Source organism: Ranitomeya variabilis, chromosome 2, assembly GCF_051348905.1.
Source record: "Ranitomeya variabilis isolate aRanVar5 chromosome 2, aRanVar5.hap1, whole genome shotgun sequence".
NCBI classification, from domain to species: Eukaryota; Metazoa; Chordata; class Amphibia; order Anura; family Dendrobatidae; genus Ranitomeya; species Ranitomeya variabilis.
The window spans coordinates 544865052-544880553 of record NC_135233.1 but is presented as its reverse complement, the minus strand read 5'-3'; positions in this window follow the sequence as shown (position 1 = coordinate 544880553).

Sequence of the window (15502 nt, the reverse complement as noted above, 5' to 3'; positions counted from 1 at the left end):
GTTCTGTCCGAGTTCTTGCAACAAGAAACGCAGTCGTGGCTGGGCACAGTAGATCTTGAGGCAGGCAAGGTAGTGAGTGATAACGGAAGGAATTTCATGGCTGCCATCTCCCTTTCCCAACTGAAACACATTCCTTGCCTGGCTCACACCTTAAACCTGGTGGTGCAGTGCTTATTGAAAACTTATCCTGGGTTCTCCGACCTGCTCCTCAAAGTGCGTGCACTTTGCGCACATATCCGACGTTCGCCTGTACACGCCAGCCGTATGCAGACCTATCAGCGGTCTTTGAACCTTCCCCAGCATCGCCTAATCATAGACGTTGCAACAAGGTGGAACTCAACACTGCACATGCTTCAGAGACTGTGCGAACAGAGGCGTGCTGTTATTTATTTGTGGGAGGATACACGGGCAGGCAGTAGGATGGCAGACATGGAGTTGTCAGGTGTGCAGTGGTCTAAGATACAAGACATGTGTCAAGTCCTTCAGTGTTTTGAGGAATGCACACGGCTGGTTAGTGCAGACAACGCCGTAATAAGCATGAGCATCCCCCTAATGCGTCTGCTGATGCAAAGTTTGACGCACATAAAGGAGCAGGCGTCTGCACCAGAGGAAGAGGAAAGCCTTGATGACAGTCAGCCATTGTCTGGTCAGGGCAGTGTACAGGACGAGGTAGCGGGCGAAGAGGAGGTGGAGGACGAGGAGGATGATGGGGATGAGTATATTTTTAATGCCGAACCTTTCCCAGGGGCACAGGAAATTGGTTGCATGTCACGGCCGGGTTCTGGTTTTTTGAGGGACACAAGTGACGTAGATTTGCCTGCAACTGCCCCTCAACCAATCACAACCGGAGATTTGACAACTGGAACTTTGGCCCACATGGCGGATTATGCCTTACGTATCCTAAAAAGGGACACACGCATTACGAAAATGATGAACGATGACGATTACTGGTTGGCCTGCCTCCTTGATCCACGCTATAAAGGCAAATTGCAAAATATTATGCCACATGAGAACTTGGAACTAATATTAGCAACCAAACAATCAACTCTTGTTGACCGTTTGCTTCAGGCATTCCCAGCACACAGCGCACGTGATCGTTCTCACACGAGCTCCAGGGGGCAGCAGACTAGGAGTGTTAGGGGTGCACACATCAGAAGTGGCGTTGGACAGAGGGGTTTTCTGACCAGGTTGTGGAGTGATTTTGCTATGACCGCAGACAGGACAGGTACTGCTGCATCAATTGAAAGTGACAGGAGACAACATTTGTCCAGTATGGTTACTAACTATTTTTCATCCCTTATCGATGTTCTCCCTCAACCGTCATTCCAATTTGATTACTGGGCCTCCAAATTAGACACCTGGCCAGAATTGGCAGAATATGCATTGCAGGAGCTTGCTTGCCCGGCAGCAAGTGTCCTATCAGAAAGAGTATTCAGTGCTGCAGGTTCAATATTAACCGAAAAAAGGACTCGTCTGGCTACCCAAAATGTTGACGATCTAACATTCATTAAAATGAACCACAACTGGATTTCGAAATCTTTTGCCCCACCTTGCCCGGCCGACACCTAGCTTTCCTATGAAAAGCTCTTGCCTGTGAATTACTTTTCTAATGTCTAATTTGCTGCAGCTGATTGTACAGCATACGACATGTTTACACCTCCCTAAATGGCAAAACTCCCCACACGGGGCCGTGGTATCGCGACTTGGCGCAAGCACCCGTGAGACTGCTGTTTGTCTGAAGAGGTGGGTGTGCTCGCTTTTGGTTGACGGCATTGCTACTGGGTCCCTCATAGTACAATGTAGTGTCTCTGGCGGTGGTGGTGCGCACCCAACGTCAGACACACCGTTGTAACATGAGGGGCCCTGGGGCGGTCCCGCCGGCCTCAAGAGAGTTCCCCCCTACCCCAGCTCAAAATGTGCTCTACCACGTCCAAAATTATGTCGCACAGCTCCACCAATCTTTAGTCTATTCGCTGACATCATTCAATGTCTGGCACTGACAATACAAATTTGTAGACATCTATGATGCAACTTAAAGTAGTCTGTGTCTGTGTCCTATATTGGCACCATTAAATAGTTACTGCCAAATTACTATGTCAGAAACTCAGTAGATGAGCCCACCCCTGTACCTAAGTATGCCACCTTTTTTTTTGTTGTGGTTGTTTTGCGAGACATTAACATCTATTTATATTTTGGGAGTACTGGGACAGACACTCCTTGCACTACTCCTCCACTCACCACCAAGCTGCCTGTGTATCCATGTAACCGCTGTAAAGCTGCCATGAGCCTATTGTTTGTTATTTTAGGCCTTTGATAGCCTGTCTGCGGTCCCTACTTTAAATACTCCTCCACTCACCACCACCAAGCTGCCTGCCCGTGTATCCATGTAACCGCTGTAAAACTGCCATGAGCCTATTGTTTGTTATTTTAGGCCTTTGATAGCCTGTCTGCGGTCCCTACTTTAAATACTCCTCCACTCACCACCACCAAGTTGCCTGCCCGTGTATCCATGTAACCGCTGTAAAACTGCCATGAGCCTATTGTTTGTTATTTTAGGCCTTTGAAGCCTGTCTGCGGTCCCTCCTTCCACTAGTCCTCCACTGACCAGACCACTGCTGCCCGTGTACCCCTGAAACCAATTATAAAGTGCCTACAGCCAGCCCATTTTCTTATGTTAGGCCTTTGAAGCCTGTCTGCGGTCCCTACTTTAAATACTCCTCCACTGACCACCAAGCTGCCTGCCCGTGTATCCATGTAACCGCTGTAAAACTGCCATGAGCCTATTGTTTGTTATGTTAGGCCTTTGATAGCCTGTCTGCGGTCCCTACTTTAAATACTCCTCCACTCACCACCAAGCTGCCTGCCCGTCTATCCATGTAACCGCTGTAAAACTGCAATGAGCCTATTGTTTGTTATTTTAGGCCTTTGATAGCCTGTCTGCGGCCCCTACTTGCAATACTCCTCCACTGACCACAATGCTGCCTGGAGTGCCTGCCTGTGTATCCATGTAACCGCTGTAAAACTGCCATGAGCCTATTGTTTGTTATTTTAGGCCTTTGAAGCCTGTCTGCGGTCCCTCCTTCCACTAGTCCTCCACTGACCAGACCACTGCTGCCCGTGTACCCCTGGAACCAATTATAAAGTGCCTACAGCCAGCCCATTTTCTTATGTTAGGCCTTTGAAGCCTGTCTGCGGTCCCTACTTTAAATACTCCTCCACTGACCACCAAGCTGCCCGCCCGTGTATCCATGTAACCGCTGTAAAACTGCCATGAGCCTATTGTTTGTTATTTTAGGCCTTTGATAGCCTGTCTGCGGTCCCTACTTTAAATACTCCTCCACTCACCACCAAGCTGCCTGCCCGTGTATCCATGTAACCGCTGTAAAACTGCCATGAGCCTATTGTTTGTTATGTTAGGCCTTTGATAGCCTGTCTGCGGTCCCTACTTTAAATACTCCTCCACTGACCACCAAGCTGCCTGCCCGTGTATCCATGTAACCGCTGTAAAACTGCCATGAGCCTATTGTTTGTTATTTTAGGCCTTTGATAGCCTGTCTGCGGTCCCTACTTTAAATACTCCTCCACTCACCACCAAGCTGCCTGCCCGTGTATCCATGTAACCGCTGTAAAACTGCCACGAGCCTATTGTTTGTTATGTTAGGCCTTTGATAGCCTGTCTGCGGTCCCTACTTTAAATACTCCTCCACTCACCACCACCAAGTTGCCTGCCCGTGTATCCATGTAACCGCTGTAAAACTGCCATGAGCCTATTGTTTGTTATTTTAGGCCTTTGAAGCCTGTCTGCGGTCCCTCCTTCCACTAGTCCTCCACTGACCAGACCACTGCTGCCCGTGTACCCCTGGAACCAATTATAAAGTGCCTACAGCCAGCCCATTTTCTTATGTTAGGCCTTTGAAGCCTGTCTGCGGTCCCTACTTTAAATACTCCTCCACTGACCACCAAGCTGCCTGCCCGTGTATCCATGTAACCGCTGTAAAACTGCCATGAGCCTATTGTTTGTTATGTTAGGCCTTTGATAGCCTGTCTGCGGTCCCTACTTTAAATACTCCTCCACTCACCACCACCAAGTTGCCTGCTCGTGTATCCATGTAACCGCTGTAAAACTGCCATGAGCCTATTGTTTGTTATTTTAGGCCTTTGAAGCCTGTCTGCGGTCCCTCCTTCCACTAGTCCTCCACTGACCAGACCACTGCTGCCCGTGTACCCCTGGAACCAATTATAAAGTGCCTACAGCCAGCCCATTTTCTTATGTTAGGCCTTTGAAGCCTGTCTGCGGTCCCTACTTTAAATACTCCTCCACTGACCACCAAGCTGCCTGCCCGTGTATCCATGTAACCGCTGTAAAACTGCCATGAGCCTATTGTTTGTTATGTTAGGCCTTTGATAGCCTGTCTGCGGTCCCTACTTTAAATACTCCTCCACTCACCACCAAGCTGCCTGCCCGTCTATCCATGTAACCGCTGTAAAACTGCAATGAGCCTATTGTTTGTTATTTTAGGCCTTTGATAGCCTGTCTGCGGCCCCTACTTGCAATACTCCTCCACTGACCACAATGCTGCCTGGAGTGCCTGCCTGTGTATCCATGTAACCGCTGTAAAACTGCCATGAGCCTATTGTTTGTTATTTTAGGCCTTTGAAGCCTGTCTGCGGTCCCTCCTTCCACTAGTCCTCCACTGACCAGACCACTGCTGCCCGTGTACCCCTGGAACCAATTATAAAGTGCCTACAGCCAGCCCATTTTCTTATGTTAGGCCTTTGAAGCCTGTCTGCGGTCCCTACTTTAAATACTCCTCCACTGACCACCAAGCTGCCCGCCCGTGTATCCATGTAACCGCTGTAAAACTGCCATGAGCCTATTGTTTGTTATTTTAGGCCTTTGATAGCCTGTCTGCGGTCCCTACTTTAAATACTCCTCCACTCACCACCAAGCTGCCTGCCCGTGTATCCATGTAACCGCTGTAAAACTGCCATGAGCCTATTGTTTGTTATGTTAGGCCTTTGATAGCCTGTCTGCGGTCCCTACTTTAAATACTCCTCCACTGACCACCAAGCTGCCTGCCCGTGTATCCATGTAACCGCTGTAAAACTGCCATGAGCCTATTGTTTGTTATGTTAGGCCTTTGATAGCCTGTCTGCGGTCCCTACTTTAAATACTCCTCCACTCACCACCAAGCTGCCTGCCCGTCTATCCATGTAACCGCTGTAAAACTGCAATGAGCCTATTGTTTGTTATTTTAGGCCTTTGATAGCCTGTCTGCGGCCCCTACTTGCAATACTCCTCCACTGACCACAATGCTGCCTGGAGTGCCTGCCTGTGTATCCATGTAACCGATGTAAAACTGCCATGACTGCCTACTGTTTGTTATTTTAGGCCTTTGATAGCCTGTCTGCAGCCCCTACTTGCAATACTCCTCCACTGACCACAATGCTGCCTGGAGTGCCTGCCTGTGTATCCATGTAACCGATGTAAAACTGCCATGACTGCCTACTGTTTGTTATTTTAGGCCTTTGATAGCCTGTCTGCAGCCCCTACTTGCAATACTCCTCCACTGACCACACCAATGCTGCCCGTGTACCCCTGGAACCTATTTAAAAGTTCATAGAGCCTAGTTATATATTTTATTTACTATTAATAAGGCCATGATGGACTACGCTGTACCACGCTACAAGCTAACCAGTCGACACTTCTTTTGCGAGAAAAGCCATCCCAACCCTCCACCAGCATGTAGAAAACCGCATTGTCCATGCACTCTGGCAATCTGTGAGTACAAAGGTGCACCTGACAACAGACGCATGGACCTGTAGGCATGGCCACGGAAGATTACGTGTCCATTACGGCGCAATGGGTTAATGTGGTGGATGCATGGTCCACAGGGGACAGCCTACTAAGTCTGTCTGCAGTCCCTAATTCAAATTGTCCTCCACTGTCTAAATCGGAGATTCCACCTTCTGGCTTTCGGCCTATAGTATCAGAAATTAAACTGCATTTGGCCTTCAACTTTGGTTAGGGCCTACTAACGGCTTCTGCCCCTCCCTGGTGTTGCCCTCAACTAAATAAAGCTGAGCTTCAACCTTCTGCTCCAAATTACCATTTTGAAAAATGCAATAGGCTTTTCCGGCCTACTAAAGGTGTCTGTCTGTGTGCCCCTGCCTGGTGTTGTCCTCAACTAAATAAAGCTGAGCTTCAACCTTCCGGCTCTCATTAAGTGGTTTTAAAAAAAAAAATGGTGGTTAGGGCCTACTAACGGCTTCTGCCCCTCCCTGGTGTTGCCCTCAACTAAATAAAGCTGAGCTTCAACCTTCTGCTCCAAATTACCATTTTGAAAAATGCAATAGGCTTTTCCGGCCTACTAAAGGTGTCTGTCTGTGTGCCCCTGCCTGGTGTTGTCCTCAACTAAATAAAGCTGAGCTTCAACCTTCCGGCTCTCATTAAGTGGTTTTAAAAAAAAAAATGGTGGTTAGGGCCTACTAACGGCTTCTGCCCCTCCCTGGTGTTGTCCTCAACTAAATAAAGCTGAGCTTCAACCTTCCGGCTCTCATTAAGTGGTTTTAAAAAAAAAAATGGTGGTTAGGGCCTACTAACGGCTTCTGCCCCTCCCTGGTGTTGCCCTCAACTAAATAAAGCTGAGCTTCAACCTTCTGCTCCAAATTACCATTTTGAAAAATGCAATAGGCTTTTCCGGCCTACTAAAGGTGTCTGTCTGTGTGCCCCTGCCTGGTGTTGTCCTCAACTAAATAAAGCTGAGCTTCAACCTTCCGGCTCTCATTAAGTGGTTTTAAAAAAAAAAATGGTGGTTAGGGCCTACTAACGGCTTCTGCCCCTCCCTGGTGTTGCCCTCAACTAAATAAAGCTGAGCTTCAACCTTCTGCTCCAAATTACCATTTTGAAAAATGCAATAGGCTTTTCCGGCCTACTAAAGGTGTCTGTCTGTGTGCCCCTGCCTGGTGTTGTCCTCAACTAAATAAAGCTGAGCTTCAACCTTCCGGCTCTCATTAAGTGGTTTTAAAAAAAAAAATGGTGGTTAGGGCCTACTAACGGCTTCTGCCCCTCCCTGGTGTTGCCCTCAACTAAATAAAGCTGAGCTTCAACCTTCTGCTCCAAATTACCATTTTGAAAAATGCAATAGGCTTTTCCGGCCTACTAAAGGTGTCTGTCTGTGTGCCCCTGCCTGGTGTTGTCCTCAACTAAATAAAGCTGAGCTTCAACCTTCTGCTCCAAATTACCATTTTAAAAAATGCAATAGGCTTTTCCGGCCTACTAAAGGTGTCTGTCTGTGTGCCCCTGCCTGGTGTTGCCCTCAACTAAATAAAGCTGAGCTTCAACCTTCTGCTCCAAATTACCATTTTGAAAAATGCAATAGGCTTTTCCGGCCTACTAAAGGTGTCTGTCTGTGTGCCCCTGCCTGGTGTTGTCCTCAACTAAATAAAGCTGAGCTTCAACCTTCCGGCTCTCATTAAGTGGTTTTAAAAAAAAAAATGGTGGTTAGGGCCTACTAACGGCTTCTGCCCCTCCCTGGTGTTGCCCTCAACTAAATAAAGCTGAGCTTCAACCTTCTGCTCCAAATTACCATTTTAAAAAATGCAATAGGCTTTTCCGGCCTACTAAAGGTGTCTGCCCCTCCCTGGTGTTGTCCTCAACTGAACAAAGCTGAGCTTCCACATTCTGGCTTTCGCCCTATACTATCAGATATTAAACTGCATTTGGCCTACTAGTGTGGTTAGGCCCTTGAAACAGTGTCTGCTGCTCTTGGGTTTGCTACTCCACTGAACAAAGCAATGCCGCCTGTTTAGTCCTGTTACCAATTTTGAACTGCATGTAGCCTACTTTATTCTTTGGCCCTATATCTGTTTCCTCCTCATCCTGCCCATTGCCCAGCCACTGCTAAATGAGTCTGCTGGTACATTGACCTAGACCACTACATTCCCCTTGTACTCTACACAGCCAGAATCTGTCCCTGCTGAAAGTAAGGTTCCCCTTCCCGCATGTTATACCACCTTACACAGGGACAAAGAGGAAGGTGCAGATGAAAGTGCAGGTTCCTTCATCAGGTGGGGGGGCATACTCGTTGGCGACGTCACTGGCACAGGGCCCCTCAGAGTACGCAAAAGTGTCGCTGCTGGTGGGAGGCGCCCCCGCCATGCAAACACACCGCCGTACTTTGAGGGGCCCTGTGCCAGTGGCAATGCGAACGAGTGGGCCCCCCCTGCTTGCTCAGGATCACAGCACTTGCAACTTTTAAATACTTACCTTTCCCTGCAACACCGCCGTGACGTAGTCCGCATTTCCTGGGCCCACGAAAAACTTGAGCCAGCCCTACTCCCCCCACAACGTTCCCCCAATTCCCTATGCCTAACTATTATTATACAGTTAATTAAGATTGGCAAGCTTCAGAAACAAGAATGGATGTTTTTGGCATTAAAATGGGCACTGTAGGTGTTTTCCTGGCCTCCACTCACTGCCGACTATGCTTCCCCATTGACTTGCATTGGGTTTCGTGTTTCGGTCGATCCCCGACTTTAAGCGATAATCGGCCGACTGCACTCGACTCGACTCTGGACAAAATCGGGTTTCCCAAAACCCTACTCGATCTTAAAAAAATGAAAGTCGCTCAACCCTAGTAGTGAGCTCAACGAAAGTCTCAGAGGACCTCGAATTCTTATGCCTGCTTTCCAGGGTCTGAATTTGTGACAGCAAAGCATCTATTTCCTCAGTCTGAAGTTTTTTGATTCTAGCCCCATGTTTGATTAAGGTGCCTCTCATGATGCACTTCAGTGCTTCCCAATTAATTGCCTGAGGTGTGGGATCTGACGCATGAGTATGGGCGAATGCTGCAATGTCAGATTTCAAATCACTCAAACAGGTGGTGTCTCGTAAAAGGTTGCCATTCAATTTCCATGAGAATTTTTTCATAGCCAGCCCGGGTATCTCCAAGGATAGAAAAATAGGGCAATGATCCGATTGAACCATATTACCAATCTTGGCATCAGGCCTCCAAGATAAGACCCCCCTGCTGACCAGAAAAAGGTCAATTCTGCTGTAGGAGTTATGTGGAGTAGAATAGAAAGTATAATCCTTACCTCTAGGATTGAGGATTCTCCAAACATCTATCAGATGTAGTTTAAGTAAGAATTTTTGTAGGGCTCTCACCTTTCTCGATGGGACCGCCCCCCGACCAGAGGAGGTATCTAGTTTGGGATCAAAGACAAAGTTAAAATCACCACCTATCACAACCTGGCCCTCCGCAAATGAAGAAAGTTTCAACAATAGAGACTTGCAGACCTTAGGCTGTTCCCGGTTCGGGAGATACCAGTTAACAAGGGTCAGGATCCGTTCAGCAACTTTAACTTTCATAAAAATATAGCGTCCCCCTTCATCTATGACCTTGTCTATCAATATGATATTTAAATTCTTACAAAAGGCTATTGAGACACCTTTTGTCCTCGATTCGGGGTTGGAACTATGGGACCATCTATCATAAAGTTTACCCCCGACAACTGGTATCCGGTCAGCTCTAAAATGAGTTTCTTGAAGAAAAAGTATCTGAACCCCTAGCTTGTGCATATCTGAAAGTACGTGGCTTCGTTTTTGGGGAGTATTGAATCCCCGTACATTTAGGGAACCAAATTTTAAGGAACCCATTTTTCAATAGAACGTCGAGTACCCAACCGTTAGGCCCCAAAAAAGGGTTATCCTGCCACCTGAGATATGAGAGCTGAAAACAAGACGCAGCAAATTTGAAGAAAAAGAAGAGAAAAAGAGTAGGCAAATATAGAAGAAAAAAGGAATGTAGCAGTAAGTAGCAGGGAAGGGGTAATCAAAGGAGAGGAGAGGGAGGGTGAAGAATAAGAAGGGGGAAGGAAGAGAATGGAATAGTGGAGAGGGAAGGGAAAATGACCAAGGGAAAAGAGCAAAGCATATATCATCAACACGGCCATTACTGCCTAAAGCTAGACCAAAGACCTAAGGGTCTGCAACCGACTGAACCAAAAATACTGGACGCTTGCATATCAGCCGTCTTCAGATACATCATTACAGTTCTGTCCTCTACCACGAGATCTAGTGTGGCCTCTTCCACGGTTGCGACGCGCCCTCTTTCGGCGCTGTGGCATAGGGCCCATATCCTGACCAACGGGATAAGGCCAGTCAAGGAATTGTAGGCCCGGATCCTCGAGGTTCAGAAGGGAGAGAAATGAACGATGCTCCCTGGGGTGAGATAAGGACACCATCTGGGTTCCCCGCCGAACCTGAAGGCGGAACGGATATCCCCAAGAATAGGGGATCTGGCTCTGGCGAAGGAGGTTAAGTAGAGGTCGCAGAGCTCTCCTCTTTTGGAGGGTTCTCCGTGACAGATCCGAGAGGAACTGTAATTGGCAATCTTGGAAATGGATCTCCTGGGTCTTTCTGGAACAGTTGAGGATTTCTTCCTTCACTTGGTACCTATGAAAACGACAAATCACGTCTCTAGGCAGACCTCCATCCTCAGGGGGAGGACCCAGCGACCTATGAGCTCTGTCAAATTCAATACCCAACTCTGGGGCAGTGTTCCTAACGGAGTTGAACAACGCTTGAAGAGTCACAGTTAGGTCACTGGCTTGGACTGATTCCGGTAGACCCCTCACTCTCAGATTTTGCCTTCTCTCCCGATTCTCCAAGTCCTCCATATGGTCTAGAAAGCTCTCAAAGGTGGACGTCTGGGCTGACAGTTTATCCTCAAGGGCTAGGATCTTGCTGGAGAGATTTTCCACAGTAGTGTCAGTAAGTGTGACTCTGCCCGCTAGAGCTGAGACGTCCCCTCTCAGGGCCATTGTTTCAGCTTTAAAGGAATTCTCCACCCTGGAGATAAAGCCCTCAAGTTCCTCTTTAGTTGGAACGTTGCTAATACGGGCCTTAAAAGCTTCCCACATGTCTGGGTCAGGGCTATCTTGTGGCCGCATATTTGGTAAAATAGGGGAACCACTGGGGCCTCCACTGATGGTCGGCTCCACTCGTCGCTCACCCCCTGTGGCTTCTGTGGGGTGATTTATTAGAGGGGGGAGATAACCTGCTCCACAGCCCGGTTTCTGAATAGAGAGTTGTTGAAGCACCCCCTCTGCAGGTGTAAGTGGCCGAGGTGACAGGCTAGGAGGCAGCCGAGTCTCCTGCAGCACAGGCCACTCAGTTTGGGAGGGGTAGAGATCAGCTCTCTGTGTCCAGGACCACACCTCTTCTCCCTCTGTTTGTACAGTCTCATGATCCGAGCCCCCACCATCCTCCCTCTCCCCTGCGGTACCTTCATCTGAGACCCCCTGCAAGGGGGCCTCCAGGGGCCTCTCCTGAGTAAACAGTCTGGTGACAGACACTCTGGAAACCTCAGTGCAGGCCTGCAGTGTCTCCTTCTCTCTCTGTTTGTTTTTTGCCTCATGTGTAGTGCTGCAGGGCTTGGGGGAGGGATCAGCCATCTTAGGATCAGTGCAGCTCCAAGGCCCCTTCCCAGAGCTTCTTAAAAAGCGAGATATACTTGCAGACAACTCCACAGGGGGTCCAGAAGGGGTGTTCGGGCGTGCAGGCTTCCGTTTAGCAGGCATAGACTCCGGTAAAGTCAGTTTCTGGGCTGTTGCAGGGCTTTATTCGGCTGGGGAAGCAGGAGCTCAGGGATTAGCAGCCTTCCTCCATTATGGCCAGGACACGCCCCCCCTTGAAAGTGGTTTTGAGCACCTTGAGGGGTGCAGTTTTTAGAATGGTGTCACACTTGGTTATTTTCTATTATATAGACCCCTAAAAATAACTTCAAATGAGATGTGGTCCCTAAAAAAAAATGGTGTTGTAAAAATGAGAAATTGCTGGCAACTTTTAACCCTTATAACTCCCTAACGAAAAAAAATTTTGATTCCAAAATTGTGCTGATGTAAAGTAGACATGTGGAAAATGTTACTTATTAAGTATTTTGTGTGACATATCTCTGTGGAACGCTGTGGTCGCTGTGGAACACCTCCCACCAGGACAGTCATCTGTAAGTTCACTATTGTTTCTCTACAATGGCGTGCCATATGCTAACACACTGCATTGTCTATCAGACATATATCTATCAGATTTAGCATTAGAGCACTTTATATTTGGCAAGTTATGGGTGACTATTGAGGCTAATTATACTTGGTACTATAGGAATTGTTGTTTCCTGCCCATTTGATTGTATGTAATATACCTCTTTTAGTATTTGCTTGCTCTTGTAGTGCATTGATTATTTTTTTATTTCCTGGTGTGGTTATTGCTCCCACCCATTTTTTATGAGCTTTACCCTGCTTTTTTCTACATATTCTGTATTTTATTATGTTCATTAAAATTGGTTTTTAAATTTATAGCCTATGCCTCTTTTTCCCTTCATATGTTTTGGGGAAATTCTTTTCTTATGTCTATATTGGTGATAGTAACATTAGAGCTTTGACAAAGATCACCACAGTGATCGAAACGTGTCGCTCCTTTGGACTGTCTGATATTCTGTGTCCCGGAATCTATGGAATTTTAACGTTTTTCAAATAAAGGAATTTTCAAATTTTATCAAGGAGATGGAAGAAAATTTTTACTTGTTTTACAAGTTTATTATGCTTTAGGTTCTGGAGACACCTCACATCATAATTAGGCACATTAGTTTCTTGGGGAAAAAATGCGAACAGGGGAATTTTAATTTTAGCTGATCCTCTCATCTGTAATAAGAATTCCTTCACAGAAAGTGGTAAAAATTATCACATGGACAAGGTTGAACCTGCTCCATCAGTCTGCTGTATTGTGCTCCAACAATACTGTATTACTGAACAAGTCAAGGACAAGCAGTCCAGGAGCATGTGACGCACCGCCTTGTGAGATGCAGGGCCTAGTATCTCGGAGGATGGTTCAGTAGCGGTGACTCCAATGGCTCTAGCAATCCCAAGGTTCGGTGGCAATTATAAAGGGGGAGACGATGGATATATGAGACTGTGAGTTATGTTGATGCACGCAAGGTATGAGGCCACAGATGAAAGAAGCATACATCGGGGTCCTGTGCAAACTTGAAAGATGAACTTTACTGAAGACTTGTAACAATTCTTATATTTTCTCAATATAACAGTCATAGGTAGCCAATAACATTTTTCTTACACATTGCAACGGTCAAATCCTTTTCTTGGACCCGGCCTTGGGAGGATGGTGGTAACTTTCCATTTGACTAACTGTGCTGCATGAAGGGGGAGGATCAGCCGACCTTAATCAGATCGGAGTTTCCGGAGAATCTGCTGCGCAGTTCTGCAGTTCCTTCTCTTGTCTCAGCACTCTGTTGCTGTAAACGCAGGGCACTCTGAATAGGGTGCTATTTGTACTCCAAAACCATCCGTAGAGTGACCTTTTTCGTCCCCCACGCACCACCTCCAACTGCCACTTATTTTCCAATCCGAAAAACAAGTTGCAATGCCAAACTAAGGCAGAAGAGGGCAGCATAGTACTACTAGCTGTAATACCAAAACAAGGCAGGAGAGGGCACCATAGTATTAAATAATTTACCTCCTCCCAAGGCAAGATGAGGAGCCAGTGTCACAAGTGTAATCATGTAAGGAATAGAGAACACACTTACCATATGACATATAAAATGCATTATTAACCCCTTTCTGACCTCGGACGGGATAGTACGTCCGAGGTCAGAAGCCCCGCTTTGATGCGGGCTCCGGCGGTGAGCCCGCATCAAAGCCGGGACATGTCAGTTGTTTTGAACAGCTGACATGTGCCCGTAATAGGCACGGGCAGAATCGCGATCTGTCCGCGCCTATTAACTAGTTAAATGGCGCTGTCAAACGCAGACAGCGGCATTTAACTACCGCATCTGGCCAGGCGGCTGGAAATGATGGCATCGCTGACCCCCGTCACATGATCAGAGATCGGCGATGCTTCAGAATAGTAACCATAGAGGTCCTTGAGACCTCTATGGTTACTGATCACCGGCAGCTGTGAGCGCCGCCCTGTGGTCGGCGCTCACAGCACACCTGATTTTCTGCTACATAGCAGCGAACATCAGATCGCTGCTATGTAGCAGAGGCGATCGCGCTGTGCCTGCTTCTAGCCTCCCATGGAGGCTATTGAAGCATGGCAAAAGTTTAAAAAAAGTTTAAAAAAATTTGAAAAAAATAAAAAAAATATAAAAGTTTAAATCACCCCCTTTCGCCCCAATCAAAATAAATCAATAAAAAAAAAATCAAACCTACACATATTTGGTATCGCCGCGTTCAGAATCGCCCAATCTATCAATAAAAAAAATGCATTAACCTGATCGCTAAACGGCGTAACGAGAAAAAATTTCGAAACACCAGAATTACGTTTTTTTGGTCACCACGACATTGCATTAAAATGCAATAACGGGCGATCAAAAGAACGTATCTGCACCAAAATGCTATCATTAAAAACATCAGCTCGGCACACAAAAAATAAGCCCTCAACCGACCCCAGATCATGAAAAATGGAGACACTACGAGTATCGGAAAATGGCGTGATTTTTTTTTTTTTTGTTTAGCAAAGTTTGGAATTTTTTTTCACCACTTAGGTAAAAAATAACCTAGTCATGTTAGGTGTCTATGAACTCGTACTGACCTGGAGAATCATAATGGCAGGTCAGTTTTAGCATTTAGTGAACCTAGCAAAAAAGCCAACCAAAAAACAAGTGTGGGACTGCACTTTTTTTGCAATTTCACTGCACTTGGAATTTTTTTCCCGTTTTCTAGTACACGACATGCTAAACCCAATGATGTCGTTCAAAAGTACAACTCGTCCCGCAAAAAATAAGCTCTCATATGGCCAAATTGACAGAAAAATAAAAAAGTTATGGCTTTGGGAAGGAGGGGAGTGATAAATGAACACGGAAAACGGAAAATCCCAAGTTCATGAAGGGGTTAATGCATTAGTTTTTCTGATCACTACATATACCCCCCTAGTTTAAACAGAGCCATCCCCAGCATTTGCGACCATATATATTTTATAAAATAATACAGGTCAACTTCTAGTTTGAACCAAAGTGCTTTTATAGTGACAATTCCCAAACAGCGGGGTGTAACACTAGCGTCTTCACCTCCCTGCTCCGGGGTGTAGACTGGTAACTGAGCAACATGTGAGTTGCAGTGGGATGCTAAGTGACGGCAGAACCCAATGTCTATAGCAAATCTGTGGGGTCCATACAATACTTCTCCCCATAGGTCACATCGGAACTCTGAGATAGAGTTCCGTCAAAGGTAAGTTAGCAGACCTGTAGATATATAGGTGGAAACCCGAATGACTGCAAATTACAGTGGGGCAAAAAAGTATTTAGTCAGTCAGCAATAGTGCAAGTTCCACCACTTAAAAAGATGAGAGGCGTCTGTAATTTACATCATAGGTAGACCTCAACTATGGGAGACAAACTGAGACAAAAAAATCCAGAAAATCACATTGTCTGTTTTTTTATCATTTTATTTGCATATTATGGTGGAAAATAAGTATTTGGTCAGAAAC